We start from the raw sequence: 8,483 nt of genomic DNA on the forward strand, positions 1-8,483 counted from the left end.
GGCAACACTGCTGGAGACGCCACAGGCTTTGAGCTTGTAGTGCTCGATTCCTCTCCTCGTCAGCTTTCGTACGACTCAGTTCAACTTCATTCGGATTCTTTATTCATGATCAGGTTGTTTAAAGTTAGGCTTCAGTTAGTTTAGTTATAATGTTTTAATGATTAGTTAACAACCCTAAGAAGTCTGGGCCTGCCAAATCTGGCTTTTTTTACCAAACTTGCTCATAGTCAGATAGTCAGTCTTGCGTACGAGGGATTGGTCCGAATGGGATTTTGGATCAGTGCTGTCGTGTTAAGACCATAACAGCCACTGAGCCGCCCGAGTGTTAAGTTAGGGTTAAATGTATTATCATGATATGTTAAAACCTGACAATGTTAACGCCACATAACTAACCGGAACAAGGAACGAAGTAATCATAACTGTTGGTTTAGTATAAAGTAATGTTTACACTTCATTCCCTATGCTAACAAAATCTTTACCTTTTGAAAGCGATTTAGGTGCGCATGGGTGTGCCTTCGTCGAAACACGCACAAACGGGTTATAAATATGCGGTAGGAAATTAACGCGTTGGCAGCCAAACATCATTTCACGATAATGTGAGTTATATGTGGGTAAGAATCGGGAAGGAATTAATAATGAATCTTACAGAGGTTTATTTAGGTATTTTCATTGCGTGGAAGGGACCTAAGCTTCATTTTACGATATAATTATTAGTCAACCGTACAGTAAAGTGGTGAAGGTATACTTTTACGCCTAAAAGTATGCAATTGAACGCTTAATTTCAAAGTGACTGTTGCTATAAAAAATTATTTGTATGAACCCTTACGCCGGTTAATTTTACACCAATTTGTACTGTTTTCCAATGATCCGTTCGTCCTATATTATTGCTAAATTGTTGTTTTTTTTTGTCTTTTCTTTAGAACGGCCTGGCCGTATCGACTTATTTTACCACGCAGCTGGATATTCAGTCCTGCACATGGGATTTTGTTCCGGTTCGTTCGTGTGAAGACCGGCACCGTTACCGTCATGTCACCGTCCCGCCGCTAAATTGTTGTTAATAATTATAAATTCCGCTCCTGTCGTAAACAAGTTCAATCAATGTATTTGATTTCAATTATGTGTTTGTACCCTGTTCAACATGTTTTGAATATCAAATATTGATTCATGATCATGTTGTCTTCCTGCATTAACCCGCTGTTAATGTTTTCCCCATTTCTAACCTCTTCTCCCGCTCCCTGTTAACTAAACCAGTCCATTAAAACCACTATGCTCCTGTATGTTTTTAAAGCGTAATCTATCCCCCTGTAGTGGACCGCCCGACCAACAAAAACAATGCCTAATGATGTTTTCTATATTTATGAGCAACGGGTACGGTCGGGATCCATCCTTCGCCTACGACAAAATGAATCCAAAATCTCCTGCGACTTCTGACCAGGAGCATGGTTTCATTGCGAAAAAAGAAGAAAAATAATCTGACACCTCGATTTGAACAAGAGCTGACAGCTTCGTCAATCAATCGAAACGAAACGAATCGACGGATGTGTGTGTGTGTGTGTGTGTGTGTGTGTGTTTTTCTTTCTTTTTTGTTTCGACCTGAAACTAATTTCATTCCCCCTTTCCGGTCGAAAGTGATGGACGTCGGGTAGCTACCACTGTAACGCACAACGGAAAAATCTACCGACACGCTTTCTACAGCATTGGCCAGATCCGTTGATGCGCGTTGGTCTTCCGTTATACGAAGGGAAGTGACAGAATGTTTACCAGCGCAAATGCTACGCTGTCCTTCGCTTTGCTTGCTACACCCTCACCCGACGTAAAGCATTGATTTCCGTACGGCTATTCCTAAAATTTGGTGGTCCACCAAATTTTGTCAATCGGCAAATCGATGTCACACGACAGTCCGAGAAGAACTGGGCGGGATAATGGATGCGGACTTATTTTTAAGCATAGATCACCATCATCGGTGCTTCGCGTCACATAACCTGCCGGTGGTCTGGATCATGTCGGTGGCGGAAACGGAGGAGCGTTGTGGCTTATCCGATTCGTTCAATTGGTTTTCAAACCAATCGTTCAAACAACTGGCTCAATTTTCCATCGATTTTCCCACCCGCTTGTGCCGATGGGCGAGGGTGATTAGCTCAGAGGGTTTATCTGCCACTTCAAATTGACCACATGTTCCCCATTGCCGGTGGTGAACTATTTTTAACCTTCCATGTGCGTGTGTGGACGGGGCGCACTCACTGCACCGTTCCGTTGCGATGCGGTTCCACAAAACCATTATTCATTCCTTATTCTTACGTATTTGGCAATGAAAACAGCCCATCATACCTGGATGAAACTCGTGTTTTGTCAGTCCTCAGCAAAAATCCGTCAAGCACAAGTTTTCAGTGTACAAAACAAAAACATGACATTGAAACGAAATGAAAGTAATGCGACTACCACCTTGAAAATAATGCTCATTTTTATCCATTACGTACAGACAGCATTTATCAATCACGATATTATGCTTTGCAAAAATGAAAAAGTGAATATATCTTACAAATTGACAGCCACATTAAGAACTTTTGTCCTTAAAAGCAAAATGGATTAGATGAATAAATGAAAGTTTGTTTTCTTTTCATACTCTTTTGGGGATGAACCTAACAAAACAATAGGAAACCCTTTAAATAGTTATACAATGTTTGGTATATGTGAGCTTTGGACTGGCTTTGACTCAAGCAGGAACGATATATAGCAATGTCTAAGGATTAAGTTCGTAATTCAATTAAAACTCACATCAAATATACATGTATGCAATTGAATGTTTAACACTGTCAACGACCCAACTAGATGCTAATGAGATGCAAATCTGAATCTCATCCTGTGACAGGTGTATGGTAAAATATGGTTTACGTTCATATTAAATTCATTCGTTCATTTCGAGTGTGCATTCAGCTTTAAAATCCATCAAATATATTTTTATTTAGGTAGATCAATACATATTGATCACAATAACATACAACAGACCGATCTGGCCGATCTTCAAGAATGAAACTTCAAACACTTCATAAACAATTATATATATTTTCAATTTAACAGTAAAATGAACTTAAATTCAATAATTGTCCTAAGATAAAAACCCTGTGAGTACTAAACAATATTTCAGTTTTTTTGGCGGAATTTTATAGATTTTGAAGAAGAAATGAAAAAAGTATTTATCAAACGTTCATTATCTACTAAAATACACCGTAGAACAAAACGCTCGTCCCTGTAATCACTGCCCTTACAATGCTTATCACTCGTGTAAAGAGGAAGTCTTCGTTTAACGATAGCGCGAATTACGCTTGTACATCGGATCGTATATCTAGCCGAGTTACCCGAAGTCACTCTCACGCTCACGACACGGTACACCAAGCGCCGGGATGTTCGGGAGAGCATCTTCGCCCGACAACGATCCGGATAGCGCCGGGGCGAGAAAAGCGCGTTACTGCTGGCCGTTCTGCAGATCGACGCACAACATCAGTTGCGTTACAACCGTCGGTGAACGACGAGCACAACTCGGAAAATCGGAACCTCACCTGGTTGCAGGAAAATCTATAGCGGGAAACTGCGCCAACTCGTGTATTTGTGTTCTAGGGCGATTTTGAAAAAGCGTGCCGACATCGGTTGCTTCCATGTGAAGTGTCTGAGACACTTAAAGGCGAAATACGATCGAGTGTAGTTTGCTTTAAAAAAACATCTTGGATGAATAAGTGATCCACCAGAAGATTAGTTGAAGTGAAAAAAAAAAATCCCCCCAAAACGGAAAGGTGAAAAATCCATCTGCGTGACGTGATTACAAACACATTCCACCTTGATTTATTGCCTGTCGAAGCGCGGTGGAAAGTAAAAATTTAAAAGTGAACAAAAAAGTTTAACCCAAACCAAAAGGCGTTCCGTGTCGTCTGGTCAGTGTTTGAATTCCATTCGTTCGTACGACATTGGTATGAAATGTGTGCTGTCACGAAAGTTTCAGATTGATTAAAATACGCTTCGGTGAGAAGTAATGAGATGAATAGTGAAAAAATAATTTAATTCCAAATTGGATGTTTTACGATCCGCTTTTTTACGGCAAAAGGCATTCGCCCACAAAGTGGCACTCAAAGCGGATCAACAGAATGTCCTTCCCGGAATGTTGCCCTTTTTCGTTCTACGCATCGATGGCTAGTGATCCGGGGCGAGGATAAACGGATGTGAAAGCTTTATTAATTAACTCACCGAACGGTAGAACATGAAGCGAAAGGATTACTAATTAGCCTTCAAAACATACCCAGCTAAACATACATTCATTCCTCCCGAGAATCGACTAAGACAAGAAGGTAAGCATTCGGACTATATACGATTTTTTTGGGATAATTTTTTTGTCTCTTCGTTTGAGTATCGGAAGAGATCAATCATCGTGTCGCAGAGGCGTTAAAAGGGTCGAACCACACGGTACTATAGCTTAGGAAAAGTTTTACGGGTCAATATTACCATTTACCCATGGTTTCAATTCATTAGCATAATTTCTGGCAAAGCCCTTTCACTACCATTATGCAGAAAAAGAAAAAGCTACATAGATTTTACGGCAGACGAAATATTTCATAGCAAATCGCTACTGTAGTGAGAATCCACCGGGCCAAATAAAATAATCTCTTTTTTTAAGTAAAAGGATCTACATATTTTCAACTTAATCCATCAGTAGGAATGGTTGAAAGCCATCCAGCAGTACCGTACGAAAATTTTCAACTTTATTTTACCTTGTACCTTTATTACTTTATTTTACCCGGCTTCATGGGTTCAAATAACATCCATTTAGGCTAACATAAGTCAACTCTCGTAACGTAAAATTTAAACATATATTTGCCTTTATTTTGTTGTTAAAATTACAATCTAGGATAGATGGCTACTGTGGGACAATAGAAACTGGTTATCATATATTAATTACGCTTTCCCTAGTTTTGTAACTAGTTTTGTTTTGTTTTGTTTTGTGTTTTTTTATGGGAAGTTGTTTGTCCTATAGTATTTACAGATTTTTGTTCAGTCGGTTTGTTTTTGTGGCGTCTCGGATGCAGGTTGTTGGTACTGGCAGGTTCCACTCGTTGGATGTAGTTCACTCGTCGATCGATCCACCCGAACCTTTTTGATGACGTTACCATGCATACTGAGATTTAGTGTTGAGTTAGTTAGTAGTTAGTACGCTCCTCCCATCCAGTGGCTACTAGAAGTTAGAGACGTACAATTAAACAAGACACAACTAAACGTTAACGTAGAACACACTTCACTTACTATTCTAAAAAACGACAGTGCGTATGAATAAAGAAGAAGGAAAGCGACAAAATCCGCGAATAGTCGTAGTCCTTCTGACACAGCATGTCGTGCATCGTCACAGCAGGAGTCTTTTCTGAACGGTTGATAAAATTCTGGGTCTTCGTCGCAACGTATTCCACTCATGACCAGAGGATGTGATGGGTGTAATGAAACCAGAGGCAACAAAACTTGGAGTCGGACCTAGAAGGCACGAATTCATTGCATAACGATTCGACTAGGTTTAGACATCACACGAATGAACGCCCGACCCTATGAAACCAGGGACTCAAACAGTTATTGAACAAACATCGTTTGGTAACATTAATGTTAGCTTCAAATAGTCATTCGCAACAGAATAACCTCTATTTGTGTATTAGTAATCAATTTACTAAACTGCACCGGATATGGTTGACCACAGCCGGTATAAGTTGGACAGCCGTATTGGTAAACATACACAGCGCAACAGAACGACTGAAATTGTTTTTGCCTCGTAGTAATTTAAAATAAAGAGAAAATGCAGTCGGGCAAATGCAATCTATTTAATTGAAATTGGTATTTTTTCCAACAACGATATTGCTCTTAAGCACATTGAAGATGCGCATTGGTAGTTATTTTAATTAATTATTTTTTTGCGTTGAAACTTCATTCTCCATTGAGCAATCCATTTATTTTTAATTATTTTTGCTTGGTTCATTTTGACAGCTTCTTTTGCAGGAGGTGATTCTTATTCGGAATAATGTAAAACATGGATTAAGAGGGAATTTATAAAATGCTTGTAGCTTATCTATCTGATATCCATTATTTTGAACATTTAAGAATTACAAAAAAAAATGTTATGAAAATTATTTTTCTTATCCATACAAATTTACGTATGTCATGTATTAGCCATGTGCAAAAAGGACACCTGTTGAATATTGTAAATCATTCAATTAAGGATCATTCCGACCGTATATCTTCCGTTAAACGGGTATACCGACCAGTCTAAATGCATAGTCTATTACAGTGTACCGTATCAACGATAACAAATATGATTATAATTTTGCAGTGACAGTGATCCTTTACCATGTGTCAGCGACCTATCTTTAAACACTCCAAAATACCAACTAATGATCAGTCAGGTGATTGCAGTGGGTAGAAGAGAACGTTACTATAATAAACCTGCTCACATTTCAACTCTTTTCGTATGTTTCACGCATACTAATTGAATTATGAGACAAAGAAATTCCTTCCAAACAACGTCCTTAAAAGGATGTTAATACATCAACGAACCTCAATTACACATTTCACGGTATTAACCCACGCATGGAACGTTCTCACGTAATTAATCCGAAGATGTGTGTGAATTCGATAGCCCCGTTCCCGGAGCACAGACGGCGTGACAGTGCGTGTCATTGTACGGAGGTGTGTCCTCCGGCGAATGGCGTCCTTAAGTCGGCAGGGAACGGGAACGTTCTCTCGCAGACACACATTGCCAATCCGGCGACAATCGAGTTTGTGAGCTGGGCGAAAATTTGCGGTCCGGACCCATCTCATATTATGACAGGTGCTCTTGGGTCCCCCCGGAAAATACGCATATCATTTATTATTTTTCCATTTTGTTCTCACACTGGAAAAAGGTTGCATATGGTCCAGTGAGATTTGGATTAATATGTTTGTAACAAATTTTGACCAGGATTTACCCAGTGAACAATCGTCTTACACTGGACATTGTCAGAAAAAAAACGGTTCGGCTTCCTACTTTCGTACAAACTGTATTGTGTTGTTAATAATTTATAACAGCATGTCAACTGTAATAATTTAACCATAACGCATGACACCGGAACATTATTTTCCTTTGAGATGGCTTTTACATGTTTCACCATTTGGCACAACCCATTGGTCACATGGGTTTAAGATCGTATATATTCGTATCCGAATTCGCCTGCTCGTGCGTATGGGCACATTTATTACATTCAGGAAAAAATCATATCTTTCACCTTCCGAACCTGCACTCGCCGTAACGGCAAAGTAACTTCGCCTGGAACAAAGGAATATTTCCGCACACACACATTTCCGCAGGATGTCATAAAGAAAAAAGCTGCTTGCGGGAAGATTCGCTTGGCACGGAGAATACTTCTCCTGGGACACGCTGCAAAAGATATATGACCATACACGTAGATTGAACGTTTGTTGTACCTTTTTTCTTGCGCGGCCAAGTGGTTTTTTTTCTCGTCAATGACATACCGGAAGAATGATCCTGACGGGATCCTGACTATGTTTGTCACATCGAAGCAGCGAAAATACATTGGGAACAACGCAAACAGCAAACCCAAAACTAATTTGCCATTTCGGTTGATTGTATAGTGGTGATAAAAATATGGTTTCCTAATTGATTTTCTTCTCCTAGCTTTTACGTACGATAAATCACGACACGGCACGGAAGAATGGAGAAGGAGAAAAAATCTTACAATGCATAATCGAAGTCAAACACAATACGTTTCGTGGATCGATTTCGAAAACCACTTGACCGTGTAAGCGAACGACGAAAAGCATCGTCGTTGGGACGGTACAAACAGCGGGGAAAAAAGATACAGAAATCGAAGTTTCTATACACATTTTGTCAGGAATCGCATTAGCACAGCCGGAGATTTAATTACTGACTGAGTATCCCTAGCGCCACAGGAAAAGGAACAGCCTTTGAACTATTTCAGCATCAATAAACGAAGAGCCTTCGGACAAAAGGGCAAAGAATATCAACGTTAATAAAATACAGACGAATGATAAAAACTGATGGCAGTTAAAGTGTTTCGTACCATCAACTTTACCAACCATAGTATTAACGATCGCCCACAAATTCTACACGAGAGTATCGTTCGGGTTTGAACAGTTGTCGTTACAACATTTTGATCCGACAATGTTTTGCTGATCAGTATGTTTTCTTTGGTCGATGCTCTGTTGAGACACAAAATTCAAGATCCATCTGGAACAGTGACAATTCCCCACGAAATACTCCCCGAAACCCTCATATTACTTCCGCTTTGCTTTACTATGGCTTAGATGTTAGACACTTATCATGGTCTTACTGTTTGTCATTCGTCCAAAGAATCGTTTTCCAGTATCGCTGGAATTGTAATTCATACTGGCCATATCAGTATGCTGCTCATTCAACTAAAATCGTTTGGCTTTCTTAACCTACC

This window comes from Anopheles marshallii, chromosome 2 (assembly GCF_943734725.1).
Source record: "Anopheles marshallii chromosome 2, idAnoMarsDA_429_01, whole genome shotgun sequence".
NCBI lineage: Eukaryota > Metazoa > Arthropoda > Insecta > Diptera > Culicidae > Anopheles > Anopheles marshallii.